The sequence below is a fragment of the Ornithodoros turicata genome, chromosome 7 (genome assembly GCF_037126465.1).
Source record: "Ornithodoros turicata isolate Travis chromosome 7, ASM3712646v1, whole genome shotgun sequence".
Taxonomy (NCBI): domain Eukaryota; kingdom Metazoa; phylum Arthropoda; class Arachnida; order Ixodida; family Argasidae; genus Ornithodoros; species Ornithodoros turicata.
In genome coordinates, this window is record NC_088207.1 from 43,963,136 (window position 1) to 43,987,270 (window position 24,135).

At 45.9% G+C, this 24,135-nt stretch overlaps 1 protein-coding gene and 1 long non-coding RNA gene across 8 annotated transcripts in view; one reads left to right on the forward strand and one right to left on the reverse strand.

The window, feature by feature from the left end:
- LOC135399924 (5-hydroxytryptamine receptor 1-like) overlaps nucleotides 1-24,135 on the reverse strand; it is a 299,523-nt gene that overhangs the window by 76,538 nt on the left and 198,850 nt on the right. The window lies entirely within an intron of this gene.
- Nucleotides 6,972-17,463, forward strand: LOC135399919 (uncharacterized). Its single transcript, XR_010424451.1, has 3 exons — nucleotides 6,972-7,270; nucleotides 7,798-7,904; nucleotides 17,253-17,463. It is a non-coding gene; the product is annotated as an uncharacterized LOC135399919 (long non-coding RNA).

Sequence of the window (24,135 nt, forward strand, 5' to 3'; positions counted from 1 at the left end):
CTGAGAAATGACGCCAGGTACCGTTGTTAGGCAAAGGGGAGATGCTTGCAAGGAAAAGAGCTGCGGTGGAAAGCAAGATTCTAGTTGTTTCGCTTGTCTTTTGTGTCATGTGCATGTTGTACGCAGATGCTTGAATTCCTGCGAGTTCAAGCGTTCCTTACGTGTCTTAATTTAGTGTTGTCGCCTGACGAGGGAGGTTAAAAGTGGTCCAGAGAAGGTAAAATAGATGAGAAACGACGGAAGTCATCCATTTCCCCTGCCACTGTTTATCGGAAGTGGAGTATGTTCCGACCACTGCAACTCTTTCTCGTGTAGAGGGGAGCAGCTAGTAAAAACGGACTTTCGGGTTCTTTCGAGCGCTACGCGAAAAAGAAATACAGATACGTTAGGGGGAAAAGCCTCAGGACGAGAGCAGCCGATATTTCGAGCAGAGACTGTTGTTCTTCTTCTGGACACCGGCCGTCCTCATCATTTAAGGGGTTAGGGATGACGTGTTAAAGGGTCCATGGGTATCGTAGGCCAACAGCATGCGTGGGTGTGAAAAATTCAACTGGGCTTTTACGGCTGAGGTGAACAACCTGCGAAACACACATAGTTTAGATTGACAGAGTCACTATACGCGTTTTTGGAAGGTCAATGTGGCTGTAGAGCGTTTTTACTGCCTAAAGCCTTTTTTCTTTCATTTTGTTTTGTTTGAGAGGCATATCAAGACGAAAAGGTAAATCGAGTGGCAAGTACCTGGGTTAAGGAGGACGTACATGTGTTTTGTAGCTTTTTGTAACCAGTGAGTTCAGTCTGATCTGTCGAAGGCTATGTACTTAATGCATCAGAAAACGCATTTACGTCATTCAAAACTTGCTAAAACCTTATTTCAGCTTCAGAGGAAAGGTATAGGGGTGACAAAGAGAGTTGGCAGTTTGAACAACCAATTCTACACATCTACAACGAAGTTGTTACTAACAACAACAACAGCAGCAGCTGCTAATGGTTGTGCTTATCATATACCCCCCCCCCCCCCCGCACACACACCATTTCACGCTGCATTAAATGAAACCAATCACGTATTTTTTCTATACCGGCGTTACGGCCTTAGAAGCAGGCGCTCAACTTTTGCTCTTTTGTTATTGCTATTTGAACAAACTTGTGAAGGAAAAGCCAGCAGAACATAAGAACAATACCTGACACACATGTCCAGTTTGCACCACTAACTAAACAATACTGCTTTCTCCTTTTCTAATGCAAAAATGTCACATGCCTGCAAAAGGTGTCTCAAATGGCAAATACGATATTGCGCACAATAACCCCTCCTCCTGTAACTAGGAATCAAACAAACAAACAAATATATAAAGAAAAAAAAGGAGGGACGGACGGGAGGGAAGTTAATAACCCTGCACGTCACAGAAGTGTCACGGGAAACCTTTCGAGAACTGTTCAGCGCTCCGGCAAAAGTTAACACGACGCAGTTTTTATCCAGGCACGTGTTTGTAGTTTCATGGAATGATTAAAAACGCTTCAGAATGACTCTGACATTTTAAAGCGACGATTACGTGCACTTTGTACTTTCCCCTTTTGTACTCGCACCGTTGATTGGCCTCTATGTCGGCGACGGGAAGACCGCACTCTCAATCGGCATAGGCACTGCAGTGAAATTGCACAATAGCGAAGTTACTTCACCATATATTAAACGTTGAGAGAGGCCAATTTAGTGACGAGTCAGACCTGTCATAATGGTTGGAATACCGTCACATGCGAGAAGCACGTTCCCAATAACATTCGGTTGGGTCGCTGCGACGTCGACAATTTCGAGCAATTGAAGGGTCTATAATGACCCATCATTATCATTAAATTGTCTTCATTGGTATTATATTCCCCGACATGTTTTGCGCGCCATTATAAGTATAGGTGGAGCAGGTTTGAGTCGCCCTGCGCTGCAAGGCGAAATAGTAAATAGTTACTGATTTACTTGGTAATCTGCATCACTAGTATATTACGTAATGCACGTTCACGTCGGCTCCACTTTGGTGTGTTGCATAAATCTATCTGGAGAACCGTACAGCTCTACGGTACGAAAGCAAAGTTTGAGAACTCTCTTACGGTCACATCAGTAGCTCACTGAGCCAGCTTCCTTGTGGAAGCAATGGATCGATGTGCCCTGTACAAAGCATACTTCACAAGAGGAGGGCTAGCGTCGACAAGGTCAGTGAATTGTGCCATTGGTCCCACACCATGATGGAACGTAAGAAACTTCAAGAAGTGCTTTGTATAATTAACCTGACAAATTTCCTACAGGACAACTCGGACAGGTGAACCCCTACAAGTCAACCCCGCCCACAAATCTAAAGACGTCTGTGACTGGCTTAGGCGGGCGAACGACGCCTCCGAGTCACAACATAGTGCGCAGGCATGCTAGAAACTGTTGGTTGCACACTGATCATGCTGTGAAGAAAACACCCGTCGAAGATAGCGTACTTAAAGCACATATGCATGCTTTAAAGTAAACACGTAAAACAGCCGCGCTAAAAAAAAAAAAGAAACATGTAAATCGTCTTCCTCGTCCGCGGCGCATCCGCCGCGTTCCGTGTTGCCCGAATACTCCAGCAGAAGATGCGAAAAACGTCATAGCTTTCGCCAATCACGTGAAGCGCGCGCTCAATATCGTGTCATCACGTACAGTGCTAAGCGTGGGGAATATCCTGCGACACAGCCACAAGATATTCAGTAGCAGACGACAGGAAAAGACGCTGACGGTGTCGTCTGCTACCTGTCGTCTGCTAAGTGCGCAGTACGCCACTCCCGATATCCCGGCATCATGTGAATGCTCAATATAACACGGGACGGAACTTCGTCTCCGTGAGCACTGTTTTCGCTTTTCCTTCCACTAGAATCTTCCATGAGGATGTCGCTCGTGTGAATACACGGAACTCTCGTATGTTCCACTCAATTTGCCGATTACATTCTCGGCTGGCGGGAATACAGCTAGCTGTGGCTGCAGCTCTTGAGTTGTCTCGGTCAGAGCATAGACACTACTCGGAAACATTCCTACGGCGACATACCGAAACGCTGTCAAGTATTTTCGGGCACGTATATCTCGGCAGATAGATTAGATTACACTGAAAGGCACGTGAGACGTGCCGCTAAAGAATAAAACTATCATCCGTAGGTTTCGACTTCCCATACTGCCCCGACAACTCGTACGCGTATTTTGTATAACCATTCATTTTGAAACCAAATTTGGAGCTCACTTACTAACTCGCGTTGTTCATTCTCAGGGAAGTCTGTCCCAGCTGTAAGTAGAACACAAGGTTGACATTCCCAGTCCCGTAGTTTCCTTCTTGTTTGGTGTTGTTTCTTTCTTGAGCTATGCTAATTGTCACAAAAAGGAGTACGCCTCGCTCTCCCTTCAAACCATGAGCTGTAATTGTATCATTCGGGAAAATGGTTGGCACTGCTAAGGTGTTAAGTTATGTTTTAGAGTGTGAGGTACAGAGGTTGAAATTGTTAGCAAAATCATTACCAGGGTGTCGAACCGAACCCGAACCGAAAACCGTACCCGAACCGTTATTTTTGCCGGAACCGAACCCGAACCGAAATTTTCATGACACTGTTGAACCCGAACCGGAGCAGAACCGTAAAAAATAATAGCGGTAACCGGTTCGCAACAAAACGGTTCGGAAGTCAGCATAAGAGTTCCTCTCTATCCCCGAACGAAGACACATTGGTATCATCATCACGCGCCTATATCATAAATTTCAGAAATGTTCACCTAGCAGTCAGACGACGACGTATAGTAAGTATACTTTCAGCGTCTTTTTAACATGTTCAAGCGCAGTTGTCCTTGTGAGTGCCGCGGCTAGCGCCCCACGCACGCGGTGCGGCGTCTACTCTTCAGAGACCAGGTGCCACGCGGACGAATGAAACACGAATGGAGTAGGCCAGTTATATAGCTCTACAGGACGAATATGTGATCAAATAAGCGCCCAAGATTTCCCTTTACACGTGAGCAGCACAAATTAAACAAGTCAGAAACATGAGAACTGGAGAAGAAGCGTACGCAGAACCGTGCCCGTTTGATTGGTCGTGCTTTGAAAAGTAAATGTGGTTCTGCTTATTGGTAGCGCAGTTGTGTCGTCGTGACACACTGCCGTTGTGTTGTGGATTAACAAGTACACTGCTGTGAGCTCGGACAGAGTAAGGCTTGCAGGCTTATTTTCGACATGCTTCAGTACGGTTTCAGATCGATTCACGCTGCGAAGGCAGTGTGCCGGCAAGTACTGTCGTCTATGTTACGCTGTCCATCTTATTAGGCTTCCTTTAAGTGTATCTTCCTGGCACTGTGCGTGTGAAAAAAGATATTTTGGGAACAGAAAGTAGCAGGACTACACCGCTTCAACAGCGTGAACTCTAGTTGCAATAAGTGTTCATCCATTTCTCATTTCTCTCACTAAAGGGCTACCTCACCGCTAGAGACGTCAATGCAGACAACAGCAGTATGCTATTAGCCACGCATTTCCTGATAAAAGCAGTTTTATGGAACATATATAACGGAAGCGTTGAACCGGTTCGCGAACCGGTTCGGGGCTGCGAACCGGTTTGCGAACCGGTTCGATTTCTGGCCTGGCCGAACCGGAACTGAACCGGAACGAAATCAAAACAACGCGAACCCGAAACCGAACCGAACCCGTATTTTTTGCGGTTCGACAGCCTGATCTTTACACGTGCATGCACTTTGCATGACACTCTTAAAAAAAGGGTGTACTTTAACTCCTTTCCTTGCCACATATATAACACCCTTTTGGAGAGCACAATTACGCTCAAAAGGGTGTCTCCTCATTCCCTCAAGGGCGTAGCATAACACCTTTCTCCCTACTGGAGAGTAATATTACTCCCCGGCAGGGAGAAGGTGTTATGCTACTCCCTTGAGGGAGTGAGGAGACACCCTTTTGAGCGTAATTGTACTCTCCAAAAGGGTGTTATATATGTGGCAAGGAAAGGAGTTAAAGTACACTTTTTTTTTAAGAGTGTAGAAGACAAGAAGAAGTTTATAATACGAAACGATCACATGAGCGTGTAGCCAAGTCGAAGCGTTATGTGCAACCTTCATGTCTTGCTCTTTCATCTCGCAAGGGCAACATTCCGTGCTACTGTATTTAGTTTGTCCAGTGGATGTTACATTTACTGCTTTATGAAGTCCTCGGCTGCATGCCTGGCGTAACTTCTTATTGGACACTACCTTGGAGTCAAGACATCCGTGACGGGGCTGGCGAAAGCAAAGAGTTGCTGATTGCCGGACCTGGCGCAATGCAGAGAATGTCTGAGACCGGGTGCAAACGGGGAGGGGAGGGCACACACTCGATACCGCCCTTGTCACGGGTCTTATTACTCTGGATATAAGGAAACGGACAAAGCTAGACAGACAGAGATTTCGGAGAACGGTAAGAAGCTCTCCAGTGGGCAAACCAATGCGCACGCACCGACCACTGCGGCGGCTGTCAGGATCACGCAGCTGCACGCCTATCAATTTGCCATGAGATTTCTTCTCTAGCACGTACTAAAAAAAAGAAATTGGATAAGTAACATTAGGCCGTTAAATTTGTTTCGGTTAACTGTTCAAACAATGAAGAGCACTTTTATGCAACGGACAAAATACAATAGACACAAATGGATTGCTGCCTATGACACCTCTGTTTATTGACGCGGTGTGTGTTGTAAGCAATGTCCTAAGGAATCTCTTGCAACAAGGTGTCCTCAATCCTTCGCCCTTGGGCCCTAATTCCCCGAACGTCTAGGGGTCTTTTTGTGCTTTGTACCTAACTGGTCGCTGTGTCCATTCATATGTTGTGCTACGTCATCTTGTCTAGCCACCTCCTTTGTAGTACATTTGTTTTTGTGTTCTTCTCAACCTTCGCCCTCTACTCCTTTGTGACTTGGGCCTGACATATTCTTGATCACTTGTAGAAGGTCCTCAAACATGAAGAAGTGCATCCTACTGCGCGAAAGTCTCGTTTTTCGCAAATTAAACTGTTTAATGCTCTCAACCGTTTGTTATGGGCATCCTTCAAAAGTGGGCATCCTTTAGAAGTGTACGTGCTACACGTACACTTCTAAGCTCCAGGACCAACGTTGAGCCCATGGCATAGATCCCACACACACACCCTCGCCCGTCCCTCTCCTCCTCCTCTTCCTTCGTCTGAATACCAGAAATCTTACTCATCTTGTCTCTCAAAATATTTTCGTCGAGAAATAATTAGCGCCATTTGTTAGCCTGCCGGACTCCGTTTTAATTTTGCCAGTGCAAAAAAAATAACTAAAAAACTCCTGTTCTTCCTTCTTGAGCTGGCAGACACATAAGAAAAGATTACGTCTCGCGAGACACTCAACGGGACGAGAAAAAGATCTTCCAGGAGAAACAGACAAATCGAAAAGGGAAGACATAAAAAAAAAGAAAAAGAAAAGAAAAGAAAAAGACATCACGCAACAGGGCTGGACTGCGGCATCCCTCGCTCGCTTCCTTTCTGTTTTTGCTTCGAAGTTGATTGATCGGCCCCTTTCTGTACTTTTTTTTTGTCGCTGCCGGTGGAATATCTCCCCTTCTAACTTCGCCGCACTGGGACTGCGGAGAAGCCATATTTCTGTATCGTCTCACAAAACGGGGCAGGAACCATACAACCCTCACATACGTGTTTTCATAAACTATCACCACTCGTCGTCACTAAATGTATTTGCTGTTGTGGATTCATAAAGCACCTCTATAAAATGTGCATGAACACCAGCCAACCGAAAAAAAAAAGAAGAAAAGAATAATCAACGGTTTTATTCGAGCTACATACATTGCAACAGCTAGGCTCAGAGAGGATCAACTTTCACACTTTCCACTTTCCTCCAACTTGTAGAAGGTGGATTGCCAAACTGATATGACATCCTACGTAACATTAGAAAAAAAAAAAAAAAAAAAGGGAGAAAGAAACGCAGTGCACGTGCCTTGCCAACATCTGAAGTGAGAAACCATACCTAGACAGCAGAGCACACAGAACAGGACTTAAGTATAAACAACACAACCTCGTGTGCGAAACAGGTCAACAGCACGTCGCCAAAGTCTGAGCCATCAGCAACAACGCCAACAGCAACAACAAACGCAGTATATGCTGATGATGACATGCATGTTTCACTGCAGAAAATGAGGCACCTTACCTAATTACTACATGTGGGACATTAGAAGAGTGAGATGGAACGACGGCGATGGATGACACTCACAGGCACGCGCATATCACAGGTATGCACTGTAGGCACGTCACCGAAAGGACATAAAAGGCGTATAAGTTGGGCATTGGCTACCGTCAGCAATGCGCAAATATAGAAGCCGTTTAGTTGAAAGCAACAAGCTGAAGTAGAAAGTATAAAATCGTTGGGGCTTTGGCTAAAGAACTTTGACTCACCAGCACCGGGATTCGTCGGTTTTAATGAATCACCAGCAGGAAGGCCCTTTGACGCTTCGTCACTGAAAGCATGGCCCTAGTTGTCATTTCTTTCTTTTCTTAAAACAAGTTACGGGTGACACACATGTTGGTTAGGTGGTGGTGGTGGTGGTGGTGAAGAATGAAATAGGAGGGGTGGCGCTCCTGAAAAGGGCCGGCTACCTCAGTTTTCGTAAACAGGAGATGAAGGAAATTAAAGAGAAAAAAAAAAGCGCTGGACAGGGTGACCCCAAAAATCGCATTCATGGTAACACTAAGACCACCACCTTGTTGTCTGTAAAGAAACGCACAAACGTTTGTAGTACATAGAGATGCTTGATTGCAGGCCAGAAGACCAGAACCTTCCTCGCGTCAAAAGCCTTGCTGTTCAATCGGGCTATGGCTGCCTTGAGATGCTGTCAGTGCTGACGATATCGTCGACAAGAAAGCAAGGTATGTTCTATGTCCTCAACAGACCCATGCATACGACAAGTTTGAGTTGGGTGTCATGCACTGCCAAGTCTGGTCGTCCGCTGTGGACAACAGGTTGTATGCCAGTGAGATAAGCGTCAACCCTGTCAACAGTGGCAACTGTCGTCATTCATCGTTTCTTTGTATGCCTGCTGTTGTTGTTTGTTAGATCAACTCAGTGCAGAAGGTGAGCCTCACCAGCACGTTGGTCACTGTTGAGGTAAAGACACTCCGGGTTATGTCGTGGTAAGTTGTTTCGTTTCTGCTGGGGTAACTTGTCACGTGTCTGAATTGGCAGAGCGACTGATACCACAAACTGTGTCCGCAACAAACTGCTTCAGCGGCTCTTGTCAGCACACCTGAGGGATCGTGCAATAGTTCCGTCCGTCTGTTACATGTACAATGAAGGCCTACAACCAATTACAGCTAGTGGGACCATGAAAACTGTACAGCTGGGATAGTCCTATACACTATGCAACATGTATGGCTTAAGATAACAGGTTCGTTCACTCTCGCTTAGTTTGCTCGTATGCACTGCCAAAAGACATTGCATTCAGTATACATCCACAATAGACACTAAAAGATTGATTGATTGATTTGGGGTTTTTTGGCGCAAGAGCAGCTCCTGCGAGACACTAAAAGAGAACGCATATGAGACAACCTGCCCGCTATCGTGCACTTAGTCACACTTAGTCGCACTTGACAACCTCCTCACGAAGTTATTTTGATGCATACATTTTACCTAACCCTCGTTTAATATGTCTGATGTGGAGAAGGGAGATCCCAGTCAACTTCAGCAGCGGTTTCAGCACCGTGGCATAGTACCTTCATGACAGAAAAATCGAAAGCAAAAAAATGTGGCATGTGAAATGTGGTGTCTCCCCTGTCTTCCTTACATCATATTGGGAATATATAGACTAAGTGTTGAGCAGAACGTCTTGGCGTACGCGTCTTTTGTTCGAATGGGGGGGGGGGGGGGGGATATGAAGATTTGCATAAAGATGTGAAGTGAAAAAAAGGAAAGGGGTAGGGAAGGGAAGCGTAGAACATCCTTCATCTTCTTCGTCCAACCAAAAGATTGGAAGAGAATCGCAATTTCGAACGGAGACTGCTCTTCTTCGGCTTCTTCCTTCCCGTTTCCTGCCCTTCGTCCTTCGGTTTGTTCTCTGCGATTCCCGTGTCCTTCCCGTTCTACTTCTTCCGAAGAACAGTCTGTTCGAAATGGCGCCTCTCTTCCCTTAACATGTCTTACCTATACGACTTCAGTTCACTTTAAATTTGTTTACATCACGTGCCCCCCACCGCACTATTCCGTATTTACCATTCGCAATGTGTACAAAGTCTCCCCGTGCCGTTTTTTTAATCCTCACCCGTACACTTATTCGCTATATCGCTGCTCTTCGGGAACGGGAAGGGAATAAGTGTTGACACATGGTATTAAGACGATGGACTCAGAGCTACGCACATCGGCTGAATGAAGGTAAATAGCGAGAAAGCCGCCATTATATTTGTGTACATTGCGACGATCCTTCTCACTGTTGATCGCAAGAAGCGAAGCTCAATATAGGGAGATTAAGCTACGATGTCATGTGGCGCCCCCTTCTGCTTCGTCGTTCCTAAAAAAAGGTCACGCTTGTGTTGCCGGTGTAGTGCATAAGCCCATACAACTCGGTGACACCGCTAGAAATGGGACACGCACATAAACGGCACTTATGTAAGTTTATAATTGAACAATATTCATCCTTATTTTGCTTACTACTGAACGAAAAGTAAATATTTTGCGTTAACAACAGAATTATGAGAAATTGATGTTCTGAGGCTTGAACACATAGAAAGGACAAATACATATACAAAGCCTCAACGTGCCTAAGAAATTAAAGATGGAGGTCATTGAAAAGGCTAACCAGCTGTAGGACTAGCTCAGCTCAATTGGTGGAGCCTTGGACCGGTAATCCAGAAGATGCGAGTTCGAGATCTACAGCCTGGCTAACCTTTACAGTGACTTTCATCTTTCAACAGAATTAACTTTCGCGTAAAGCGTAACATTTGCAAAATGACACAGCGAAATGCTTCATGTGTCGCGTCTAGTGCTGCATAGGAGGCCTCGTACATAATGTGGTACAACTATTTCGTCTTATTGTCAAATAAAAAAAATTCCTACTTGACGAGAAACTTCAGTCTTTCTATGCTTTCCTCTCAATGCTTTAATACATCCTATGCCCGAGTGCATTAGCGTTCCCATGTACTCTACTAGCATAAGCCCCCGTTATGTAAACCGTACAAAAATCGCGAGGAGAAAGATGCGGAAGGGATCGAGACGCACATTACAAAGGCAAGCCTCACTGGCACAACGTTTCGGCGGAACATTACGTCTGACGTACTTAATTAGGCCTATGCAACGACATCGCACGTAATCCAGTGGCCCTCTGACATGGGAAAAACAACTCCTTTACGCGAAATGCTTGTGATTGGGAACGTGACCCGAGCTCTTCGTTAATACCCGAATTAAAGCGAAATACAAGTAAACACGACATTACATTGACTGGCTGCCTTGCTGCCAACGGGAACTGCTATCGGAAGTTTGATGCATGTTGCCGTATCTGACCTAACTTGTTACCTGCTGCAATAATAGCTTAATATTGCGCTACGGTCACGTATAGAATGAAGAATAAGATCCATCAGAACAGTGAGCTGCGGCAATATGAGGGACGAACGACGGTGAATCTTGTTTATGTAAATTAGCAAAATCAGTGTGCAGCCTGCTTGCCACCTTACAAACAACAACAACAACAACTTTATTTTGAGACGGATGGTGCCTCACAAATATACTGCACCGTGTCGCAGTTCCACTAACAGCCCAGCTTGTGTCCATAAAGCCGTGGTGGACTTTTCACGTGTGATGTGCATAGCATCAATACCTCGTTTTTTTTTTCTTTTTGTATAAACGTTGAATTTGATTATAGAAAAAAACGGAAGATATTGAATTCGTCACCTGACGAATTCTGCTACTCCCACAAAGGAAATGAAATGAATAAAATGAGAAACAAAAATGTAAAGAAGAACCTTTTTGTGTCGGCACCATACAGGGCTCTATTTGTCTACGTGGTAGACGTTCATCTCGTCCACACGGGAAACAGTATTGATGGTCTGGTAAGGGCATCCGGTTTCTACGTATAGAGCGAATCTTGGAAAATACCAATCGACGCCCTCTTCGAATTCTTATCGCCTTCATGCCGCATATTTCCCGTTTTGATAGGGAGTTTTAGTACATCGTACGCTATCATCCGCTACCAACTTAAAAAATAGTGGATCGCTACTCAACTACTACAAAGTATCATACGCTAAAAAGTACGCTAGTACTCAACACGAAAAAGTACGCTAGTACTCAACACGAAAAAGTACACTAGCAGCGCCGCTATGTACAACGCTCCCCAAAAGTGATGTGCATTGAATTATGTGTCAGAATTTATAACAGAAACTGTACCACAAAGTCTGTTTCTTTGCTTCGTACCTTGAAACACGATGTATCCTCATTCACTTCCTCCTGAAGTCAGCCCAGGACGCATACTAACCCCCTGTCCACCACTCCTTCCTGCTGTCCTCTCTCCATCTGTCCACATCTGTACGCCGCTCATAGCCACAGTTGCTTCGAGGCGCTAACACGGAATTTAAAAAAAAAATCCCTCTTCAGATCGGTTCCTTCATGCGTATGGCGCCCTCACGCACGCATGCACTATTTCCCTGCCCTTTTGACCGTACATAGGCACGCTCCTTTAAGGCTACAAGAGGAGAAAGCCCGAAAGTCGGGGGTAGACGTGATCACAATCCTCCTATAACCAAGCACGTTCCCAAGAGGACAAGATCTTCCGATATCAAACCAGAGTTTTGGATAAGCTTGTTCTACGATCTGCGCAGTCGTGACCAATCGTGATCAACACTATAGTACGGGCCTTGGGGGAACTACTACGGAACCAATCCGACAAGAAATAAACAGGGCCGAGACGTAGGGGAAGATGCCGTTTGGCTTTTGTTTCGATACGTTGCCGACGTGATACACCTCGAATGGTGCGGGGTACGAAGGGACTTGCGAACAAGAAACTGTGCTTTAGAGGATGTAAGGTTTTGTTGTTGTTGTTGTTCTGCGATTGCGCAACGGCAGCATAACGAGAGTGGGCTGCCCAAGTAAGTAGTAGAAAGCGAACGAAGGCGGGAGCACAAGAAGCGAATGTCTCGCAACAGAAAAAAAGCGCGATACATTGCAGAGGCCAGCTGAGCCTCCAGAGAGGTTTTCTTCTTTATTCGCCGTTGTCGTCGCTGTTGTGTCAGCACTTGAGTTGGCATCCTTACCCCGTGCAAGTCTGCTCCACCTTTACCTACTTAAGCTGGCACGCGGAAGCTGATCAACTGCTTGTTCCCTAGCATGTATGCGTTTAAGGTGAAAAAAAGATATCAGGCAGTCACTAAGTAGTATGAAAGGACGAACAAGCTAGCAGCAGCAACAACAGCAGCAATTATTGTTTTGTATCTTCAACATGATCGTTTCAAGAAACAATCGTTGTAAGAAAGCGTAAACACCTCTATCCGAGAAACGTCATCATGACGTTGGTAAACAGACTGAAACCGAAACAAATCGGAAGGGGAGGGCTGGGTTCCACGAATGGAAACTTGTTCGCTGCCTCCTATTGAAAGAAAAGTAGGACCGAAGGTCGCGTCCCTTTCAGGGACCATCGTAGTCCCTTCAAGACAGTGGCTTTCGTTTGAGACCTTGTTCGCCCCTAGCTTCTAGCGTAGTTCACCTCTACCAAATTCGCGGCGCTGTCGAACACTATGACTTCATTTGTTTACAAACAGGGAGAGGTCTATATGGTGTTAAAGTTTACGCGCATACTGTCGGTGTTGCAATAACAAAATTGGCTGCACCTTTGTGTATTTTTGCGCAAGCAATTTGTGCAAGCGACAAGTTGCGAGGTACAGTGCTGAACAAAACATTATACGTAACACGCTCCGCCGCATTCCTTCTTCAGAGTGACACGCCAGCAGTCAATGGTACCGTATGGACTTGCAAACAGATGACGCGGTTACCTAGACACATGTTTGTAAGTCCGTACGGTCCCATTGGCTGCTAGCGTGTCATTCTAAGGAAGTGTGACGTCGGATGACGACGAGGCAGGGGCTCGACGAGCTGAGAAGAAGAAGGAAGCAGCACGAGAGGCAGCTGGGAAGGGACAAGCAAGGACGGATGTTCGGCGGTTGGGCCACGGTTTGGCCGAGAAGGAGAACATTGAACCTGCACATTAAACGCTGTTTGATCATAATTGCTCTGCAAGTCATTGGCTCGGTTCTTGACTGGCGCAGCCGACAGGATAGACCAACGGCAGGGCCTGCTTTGAAACCGCAGCCGTGAATGTGACGACATCTGTGGAACCACGGCACGAGCTGCCTGTTCCAAGCTATTAGGATCGTCATAGAGATTGGCTATCCGCCCTTGACTGGCTATCCTTGAACGACGTCGTTGGACTGACCTGTGTGCATCACCCGACTTTGTACGACGTCTCGACCCCGGAACAAGCATCGACGAAGTGCATCAACGGACAGATGAGGATTCCGGCTGGTTTTCTCCCGAGAGGCCAGAAATTGTGTAATGGTTTGGACGCGTGGGATAGAGGAAAATAGTAAGAGGCTTGAGGCTTGCAGTGAGGTACCGAGTGGAGCAGGGAATTCGGGCCAACACGAGGAGGAGAGCATGCATATGCTAGCTGGAAACCAGGCTTGTGGTAGCGGTAGCGTGCGAAAGCCATGAATTTGGAATCGCTTAGGCTTCAGGTAGAGCTCGAGAAACTGAGGCTGGCAACCGCGCGAGCGCGGAGACCCGGAAATTCAGCGGCCGGAGAGACGTGCAGACGTGTCGAGGAGTACGCAACCGAGTTAAGAGCAGTGTTGGCCCCAATGCCCTGTCTGGATGCCATGATGCCGGCATGGTTTCGGAATGTGGACGCGCTGTTTCTTTCTCCTGAGATCCCAGAGTCCGCGCAGATCGTTCGTTGTCATCCAATGTACTGGCAAGGTGCTATCGTACTGAGAAGTAAATGACTTTGTTCTTAAATAGTTGAAGTTGACACCCAACGTGTACAGAAGGTTGTATGCAACCGCGAAGAAGTTGGAGGACGAGACGTGGAATCAGTTTGCAACACGAATGGAGACTTTGTTGAGTTACTATTTCGAGGGTCGTAAAGTATAGTCCTTAACTAGATCAAGGAGTTTTTAGTAGCTGACAGGGTGAGGGAAGCGATGGAGGAAGACATATAGGCCTATGTCGTACAAGGGGAGGTTAATAAATGGTTGAAACCCAAAGAGATTTTGTCGCTAGCAACGAATTTTGAAGAGAGTCGGGAAAGTTCAGCGGACCCCAGAGAAGAGTTAGGGCTAAAGAAAGAGGGTTTCTACAGGGGTCAATCAAGGGGCAGAGCCAACGCGACCCGCAGGTGGGATGATGGTACGTATGGGCGTTGTTTTCAATACGGCCGTCTGGGGCACGTGCGCAGGGAATGTCCAAAGTTGCGTAGACGAGAACGGAGGAATGAACCCTCAGGACGTGGCAACGTACCACGCAAGTTAGTAGCAAAGAATTTTACGACGGTGGTCAATATGCCTCTTAATGGGCGGACGTTTTGATAGGCGGAAAAACTATCACTGCTCGGGTTGATTTCGAAGCTGACGTTACAGTGGTCAGGCCGGACTACCTTGTACGTGACTGCCTGTGTGAGGGAGCTGGTAAAGTACAGTTAAAAAGAGCATTTGGGCCACCGGTAGACGCAGACTTCCGGTACATAAACATAGCTCTGCCAAGTCATGATGGCAATGAGAGTCAACAATGTAAGTTGTTATGCGCTGTTACCGGCGAACTTAGATGACGTAGACGCCCTCATAGCACCTCAGGATTTGGAAGAGCTTAGGAGGATGTCCAGTGAGGCCGTTGAGGAAGCTGCTGAAATCGTCGCGCTAGAAAAGGAGTTCAATGGAACTACCCAACAGGAGACATGCGTCACAACGCTTCAGTTGGAAGACGGGGACGACGCAGCTGTAGCAGAAGTCAATACAGACGACAAAAATTACCAGTCGCGGAATATACCAGGGGGGATCCAATCCTGTGTGTGGGTGTGTGACGTTGTGTGCGAATGTTCCCAACTGTGCTTCTCAGCAGACTATTACCCGATGCAATCTGATCTAGCAGCGTTCGCTGCACTGGAAGAAGGGAGGTGTGACTTGGACGACGACGAGGCAGAGGCTCGACGAGCGGAGAAGAGGAAGCAGCACGAGAGACAGCTGGGAAGGGACGAGCAAGGGCGGATGTTCGGCGGTTGGGCCACGGTGTGGCCGAGAAGAAGCACATCACGCTGTTTGATCATAATTGCTCTGCAGGTCATTGGCTCGGTTCTTGACTGGAAGGAATGCACCGCAGCGTGTTCATTAAACTGCACTGTACATACATGGAACACCCTTTCTTCTGTGTCACGACTTCTTTACTTTCATCTAGAATCCTTCGGTGCTTTTGTACGCAACCAGTCCCCAGCCTTTAAAGGGGGCGCTAAAGTGTAAATCAATTATCCTCGCGTTATGAAAGATGCCGTTACGTTTACACCAATACAAAAGGAACGCGACACATCCGTTGCGTCGTTCGTCGTAAATGAGCGAAAGAAACCATAAGTCACGCTTTCTCCCTTCCTTTCCTTCTCAGGAAGGCCGACAATGTGGAGCGGGCTCTCATTGGTCTCCTCAAACGATTTATCTAATCGTCGCGACAGATCATTTGAGGAGACAAATCCGGGGCCTCTCCGCATTGTGCGCGCTTCTTGAGAAGGACAGGGAAATGAAAACTACGGTTTCTCTCGCTCACTAATAACGAACGACTCAACTGATGAATCTCGTTCCTTTTGTGTTGATGTAAAGGTAACGGCATGTTTTGTTTTTATTTCCGATGAGTATTTTTGCGCTTTAGTGCCCCTTTAATGAACACTCCTTTCAGGCTTGCTCCGCGTAACAACTATACCCACACCTCGATTGTACGCGTATGTATAGAATAAGTCGGGTGCCGGGTTTTCGGAGTTTATGATTATTATTATTTCTTTTTTCTTTTTTTGCATGTTTGGACAGTGTTTTGCGGAGCTTACTTTGTTCCGATATTTTATTTATTTTTATGTACTATATTGCCATTATTTAGTATGTATTATAATCATTTTTAGTTTTTTTCGTGTTTTACTTTCTGCGACTGGGGATGACATTCAGACAGAAAGCGCCGGCAACGAGGCGACATATTCAGAAAGAGCACGGGAAGTTAGTCCCACTGTTCGAAACGCTCACTGAAACCAGAAACGCTCACTGTTTTGCAGCAGAAACCTGCAGAACAACAAGATCTCTATCACAATAACCTGGCGACATGAACATTTTGAAATCCTGCTATTACTTGAGACGGTCGTAAGGCAGCTTTCGCACGCGTCCCATATTACTGTTTGCCTTGCAACAAGGAGCTGTCTCTTCAAGGAGGCAATTTCTATGTCATCTGTGCTCTCTTGTTCACTTTGATGATGAGGAGGAGCATGATTCCCAGAGAAAGAGAAAGTAAAACTCTAGGCTGTGGACACTCTCTAAGTACACCTGCCAAATGGTCGAAGTGACCCCAACATGCCCTTCCTGAACCCTAATTACAGGTCGTCGAGGATGCGGCGCTTTTGACAAGAAAAAAAAGAAAAGAAAAAGAATCCGAGGTGTTTGACTCCGTCTGTGGTCTGCTTGGGTACGAAAGCGATGAAGCACCACATGAGCAATACACATGGTGTCTCTTTTTTAATACAAAATTTTCATAAAAAAACTAAGAGACATGCTGTTTTCACTCCTATCACCTCTGGGCCAGCGGACGTTCTTGGCCATATATTGCTCAACCGCCAAATGACTAATTACCTAAAAATCATTAACTTTCTACTTATAAAAGCTACGAAGTTGTCCCAATGAGAACATCTGTTCCTTTCAGTGACCTGATATTGTAGCCGTTGTCAGAACAAAAATCCGTTCGGTAGATTGTCCGAAAAAATTCGTGAAGGAACACCATTTTTTCATTATTTTATTCATTGTGCATCTTCGGAGACGCGTCTTTCCTTCACCCCCAATGTGAGAGGGCGGAGGAGACTCACGCATCGAAGATGCCGCCACTGTGCCCCCTCATGTGTCGAAGATTAGCTTTAACTTGGGGAAACAAAACAAAAGCACGTGTATCGGGCGATGCTATCAGAACTGCCCTTCGGTTGCATTTTTTGTTTTCTTTTAATCTTTTTCCAGGACGCAAGCGGCGACAGTGTGCTCTTTAACCCTCTCACATCGGGGGCGAAGGAAAGACGCGTCTCCGAAAATAAAGAAGAAGAAGAAGAAAAAAGGTGTTCCTGGACGTCACCCAGCATTGTCGTCTGCTTCGCAACCCGCATTCTCCCTTGCCGGATGCCCGATGATGCCAGCAGTGTGTTGCCACGGTCCACTGATACTCTTCACAGAGGCGAAGCGCTCGTTTCGTAATAAATTAGCTTGAATAAAATCTGCGAAGTTTTGGAACGACATACTTCGTACACATGTTCGTGACATCCCAAAGGTTACGGATGTTCCACAGCCTTTGTGGTGATTTTGTTGCGGAGTCCCACTCTAACGAGTTCACGTAGAGTACCATCGAAAGAAGCACGACGAGCCTGCGAACGGATATCCCGAAGCCCTGTTCACCGCGGCCTTCTCGAGCACTACAAGCCTCACAACTGTCACTGCGAAGGGGCCCTCTCCACGATGCCCTTAGCACTGATCTTGAAAGAACGGGAAAAGCTCTCGAGGCAATCAAGTGTAAAGAGCGGTCCAGTCGGACATCGAAGTCAGCGCCTTTCTCCGCAGGGAAAGTGGGATAAATAAATTACCGGGATCGGGCCTAGTGAATGTTTACTGAACTTACAGGTGCCTAGAGGTAAAGTAAATAGGTATCGTACGGTGTCATTACAGATTACTAAACAAACGGGACACAACGAGCTCCTGAGCAGCAGTGGGTTGTTATGGCGGTCACGTATTGCTTGCCTTTACCCCGACGAAAGCTGTAAGCGTCAATGCGGCAACGTGACTCATTTGATTATGAAAGTCGCGCTTATGAAAGGGTGATTGGTAAGCACCGTGTGAAGTGTGGATGTGTGATAACGCGCTGTTCCCCTTTGCTGTTGTTACACGTGCATGCAACTTTCGCATGCAGGTTGCGACACGTACTTGCACGTGTGTGCAAGCTGCCGAGAATAATAAAATGGTATACCGTGATGTTACACGTATAAGGTTTGTCCGCCTATAATATGGCGACATGTTGCACGTGCCGCAGGGTAGGACTGTGGATAATTTCGATCACCTGGGGTCCCGAAATCTCCGACACACGCTGCTGGAAGCAATGTTTAGCTCCCCCACATCGCTACCGTCCTCGGCCGGGATTGAATCCGCGATCTTGAGCTCAGCACGTAAATGCAGCCTGTTATTCGCCTCTCCAGCAGGCTGCTCGCCACCTAGCGGACCCCAGCAGAAGCACTCAATGAATGATAGTAACAGCAGACGACAGGTAGATTTCGGGCTGACTCGAAACTGCCGCAACTTCCCTTCATGTGCGATGGAGTGTTCCGGCTTACAGAACTCAAACAGCAACAGAACTGCTCAATTTCGCGGTGCAAAACCACTGCGGAGAAGAATATTCAATGTCGGCAAGGGGAAGAGGAAAAAGATACTATCAAAGGCGCGGCGTGAACGAAAACAACGAAGACAGCAGGAAACCACGCGCGAGTTATGTTATTTGGACAATTTTTGAAGCGTGTCTCGTGGAAGAAGGCATGAACCAGGGCGATTTGTTCATCGGCAATCATTCTTTTCTGCGCCATCTCGAGGACGACGCGAGCGCCTCTATAGGTAGTTAGAGAGGCGAATAGCTTTTAACCATCTCGCCAGTCCGTCTTTTGTCTGGCTACTCTTTCATTTAATAAACTTACATATACTCCACCCCCCACCCCCCTCTTTTGCGTACATGTTCTTTGTTCTGTTTCTTCCGTGCATGGCGTCCTATACTTGCGTGTAAGCCTGCATATACTGCCCACTTATGCAATGCCTTCGTGTCTTTAAGGGTTTTAAAAAAAATGGAATGAAAGTATCGCCCATGTATGAGGCCTCGAAACAGTCACTGCTACTCCTCGAGGAAGCTGTTTTCCATCTCGTTTGCTCATATTTTGAACTCATGCAAGAGAAGGAATAGGTCATACACACAAAAAGAAAAAAAGAATGAAGAGAGAGAAGGGGGAGGGGGGGGGGGAACGCAGTTGGCGTACTACAAAGTATGATTTACAGTCCGTTTGTGGCTATTTGTCCGTCGGTCATCGTCGCATTCTGCGAGGGCGTTGATTAATGGCAACGTCCCGTCCACCGCAATTGGCAGGGGACGACGATGCGGTTGAATTGCGCTTACGGCTGGACAACAGCGAATGACTCTTCATTCGTCTTCAGCGTAGCTATAGTGTGAAGAAGCAATAGCAGATAAAGCACGTATATAGCGCTGGCGCAGAAGTGATAGCTCCCATCACGACATATAAACTATGGGTGATGATGAACGTGATGTAGAAGTTATTTACAACGGGACACCTTTGTTTGTGTCCTATTTTTTCCAGAACGTATAATGAAAGGTGTCCACAAACTTGAACTGGTGTGCGGTTCCGTAACCTTCCCCGTTAACTTGTTATTGTTGTGTTGTTGTTAATTTTCTTGTTGTTCATAAGGTGCGGAGGTGTAACAGCACCAAAGTGTTTTTTTTTTAAATTCCGTGCTAGCGTCGCGAAGCAACTGTGGCTATCAGCGGCGTACAGACGTGGACAGATGGAGAGAGGACAGCAGGAAGGAGTGCGGGACAGGGGGGTTAGTGTGCATCCTGGGCGGACTTCAGGGGGAACTGTGCCAACATTCGTCTGGAAAGCCTTCGGAAAACCCAGGGAAAACCTCAGAGAGCACAGCCGGTGACAGGATTCGAACCCGTGTCCCCTCCCAGTCTCGGCGTGGAAGGCAATCATCCTAACCACTATACGCCACGGGAGCTGGTACCAGAGTGGTTGATTTAGTATAGATGGTGGTGTAGGCATTATATGATCAGAAATAAGGCGCACGACAGGTCGCACTTGCAATTACTTGTTACTCAATTACTAAGTATTACGATACCTTGCAGCTCAGCAATCATCAAACAATTCGCTGTCTTGTTCTCTTCCTTGTCCCGACGACCAAAAAGCGTCACTCTCCGCCTCCATGCACAAGATACTATACTAAATACCCGAGGCACAATGTAATTAAGATGGGGTACAAAAACTTGAAACTAAAGTTAACCAGAGCGTAGTAGTAAATAATCCAAAATGTACTTATAAACACATTGTTACAGACGAGTACTAATCCCAAAACAGCGTATCCTCATACAGGCAAACATTATTTTCAATAGGCGCCCTCAGTTACTCTGCTTTTGGTAGCAAACTATGTCGACTTATCATATAAATCGACTTATCGGCTGTGGGCTTATCATATATCATATCATACTCCTATATACTGCCATTCATTTGCGGCTATTCTCCCCTTTCGGTTTTTGTTTAAATTCGTGGATTGCAGCTATGTAGTATTTTGTCTTTTATTGCTTGTGAATTGATAGGAATAATATAAGTATTAGAATTTTGTGCAGTGATTATTCATTTATCGTGTTTATTATTGTATTCAATTACCGCGCTATCTGCTGTGGGGTGCCCGCAGCTTTGAAAAGCTGTCCCTTTACAGCTTTTTGTCTGTGCCTCCACACCTGATCGGCGAAATTAAAATAAAATAAAATGAAACAAAAATAGTGAAGATACATCTAAGAAACGTCCGCTTACTGTTCTTTTTATTACTGCTTCAGCAGGCTCTACTGACTCGTAGTAGGAGTTGTATTTCGTAACGTCCGTATGTTCAGCCCATCTCTTTCCTAAAAAATAGCCTTCTTGGGCAGACAGGGATTACACTGGACTGAGAAGTTGCCAAGTTGTCGTGAGCTTTGTGCAAAAAGAAAATGGGCATAAGGAAAAACATACCTACTTGCCAGGTTCCACTCTGTGGTTCGATGGCAATATGTGGAAGAGCTAGACCTCTACTTTGTGCCACTGTGCATTTCTATCCAGAAGGGAACCTCTCCAAAAACGGAATGGAGTAGAAAGCAAGCACTGGTCACTCGCCATCGCAGGAAGCTCTAGCCATCAATAAAAGAGTCACCCCCACATTCTCTGTGTTAGGTAAGAGATCCCGAATTCACGTGGATAAACCCCTCGAAAGAAAACTCCCGGGAAGGAAATGTCTTTGAGAGAACGCAGTACCAAGAAACGGATTCCATAGGAAAGGTAAGGCGCAATGAAAAGACCGCGGAAAGAAATTGTGAAACGGAACATTACTGAATAGAATATTTATTTCACTTGTCTACGAAATGTTCAAAATATGACAAAACCACCACTTACTTACTTACCCTTACTTACCATCGAACAAACAAAGAAAAAGTAATTATAGCACAGAGCAGAAAATACTAAAAGAAAAGTGTGTAAAGCAGAGTAGAAACTCCTTTCGAGAAAAGTACTGAGTAGATACCAAAATAGGACAAAGTATTTAAAATACATTATTTTGAATACGGTACTCAAGATACCGTACAAGTCGTCTATCCCTTCTTAGCCTTCTGTGGCCATACCCTAAATGACGCATTATGACGCCTGAAAACGTCTTCGAAGCAAAATAAGAGACAGTATAATGCGAAAGGCGCACCTAACGCATAAGGGTTCGCCAATGCCACCAATCCCGAAGAGGAAATAACCGCCTTAGTGCCAAATGTCCCGAGTAGTGTGTTATATACTGTATGTCACGCGCCGTATCAAGAACACACACATAACAAGAGGCCCTTATGACAATACGTGTGCCGTAGGCGCACTATGGCTGTCATTTCCGCCTGAGGTAACGGGTTTCCACTTGGGAATCCGGAAGGAACACAAGAATGCCTCGTGCCCCATTGGGATCGCCACGTGTTTTCTGGGGCAGCACACGACTGAGGGAAAACAAATAGGATCAGTCAACTGTCTGGCAGAGCAGCCCGTATAACGTATCATGTTAAAGTCCCTTTTCCTCGTTTTCTGTTTACATCGGAAGAAGCCCAAACCGGCGGCCGCAACATAACATGCGTGGTGTGGAGAAAGGTTAGTACATTATTCAACACCCAGTAAGCTCCATAATCCGACTGAAAGTTCTCATGCAGCCAGAAAGGTTTGCGCAAAGCTGCACACGCATTCACCCGGCGGTACCTTACGGAAGCTAATTCCCGTCGGGCCGGCTTTCGGACTCTTCGGTCCTGATATCGTGCGCCACTCTATCAATATCAGTCTGCAACTTCGAAGCCGCAGAATTATTTCCTAGTGCCCCAGCATTAGGGAGTAATTGTCCCTGTAGGGAATGACGTGACCAGAAAACTTCGGGGACGCAGATGCGAGGAATTAACTGAACATGAGAAAAGACGGGGCCGTATACAACTGGATAGCAGTCACGAAATAGGAAGACAGCAGTCCTTTGTCAGGAAGAGAGATCGTTCATGCAAAGAGCACGGAAGATGCATGACCCTCCTCCCAAAAAGATGTTCCTTCCAAGCACAATATAGGAAGAGCTTTGCTGTCTCGTCTCCCGATGGCGACTTAAGGACTCCCAAGCAAAGAACACCGTGTAAGTCCTGTACGGTGTTCTTTGTGCTGTAATCTGGGGGAAGCCCAATAGCTCCATTCATGATTTATCCAGATCCTTTCGGCGTGCGTAAGTACAGGCCTAATGGAGAAATCGAAAGGGAATTTGCCCATCCGTCTCGCGGCAAACGTACGTCTTAAAGAAGTGCACTTGATAGTGACCGTACGCAGTCAGAAAGTTGCTAATTTAGTGAAAGGACGTATAAATTCCCGTTGCCGGTGTCTTTTATAAGACTTTTAGTAGATCAGAAGGTGTTGACGGTAACTGTTCCTAAAACATGATGAGTCAATCACCTTATGCTTTTTTTTTTTTAAGTGACTGACATCTCGTTGCTTATCTTCGATTTTGCAGCTTCCTTTCTCTTCAGTAAAACATCCATTTGGGCTTGTTGGTACATATCTTGACTTCCTTTCTCTTAATGTTTTCGTGAGCTCCCCTGACCTACTAAAACCCCTTACTGACATTGGGAGACACCCGAGACCACCGGTATACGAACTGAGGAAGGAAACGTATACATGCGAAATACATCTTCGAATTTATGTAACGGAAGATATTACAAAGTGGAGTAGCAAGACGCAGATGAAACGTAAGCCAAAGTTGAACGGCTTGTTTCGGAAATGGATGATCACGGTTACGGCAGTTCTTTTTAACAACAATTTTTACGGCGCGGCATTTTGTTTTTCGAGTCCAAGAGATTGCTTCCTGCGGCGTGAGCTATTGTTTTGCATACATGCAGCATCGTATTAAAAACTACGGAATTTTCTTCCTTTTCCTAGGCGTATAGTGAGCTGTAATGGATTTCTGGGTGAAATGCAGACATGAGTATAAACACAGGTTAGAAAAGACACATGGCAGGCAAAAACATCTTCGCGCATGGCTCTGTCGGCGTATAGGGTTGAGCACTGGGGGGGATATGTTTATTATATAAAAAAAATAGGAGGGAAAGGTTAGCCACCGCTACGGCGGCTTGCTATTCCCAGGAAATAAAGGGGGGAAAAGAAAAAGAAAGACAAACAAAAAGAAAAACAAACACTGTCAAAAAGCACTGTCTTCGACGGTTGCCTTAACGGAAGTATTACATCCATCACTATCCAGCTGTAAAAGCTCAGACGGATATGTCACCGCGGAAAGAAAAGCTTCATGGGCTAATCTGGTTTACGTAAGGGCACGTCCGCCAAAGTAAACTTTGTTACCGCAAGATATCACACGACACTAAAGTTTCTCTCTGCCGCACAGTGATACGAATTGAACACTAAACGTTGTTGTTGTTGAACTTTCTCCATTGTTTGTACTTGTTAACTTACTAGCTGTCACCGTTACTCCTCCTTCTATACTCTTATCATACAGTTTACTGCCTAATAATGCTGCTTAATATCATATTGGTGTTGTTCTAGCTTGTTGT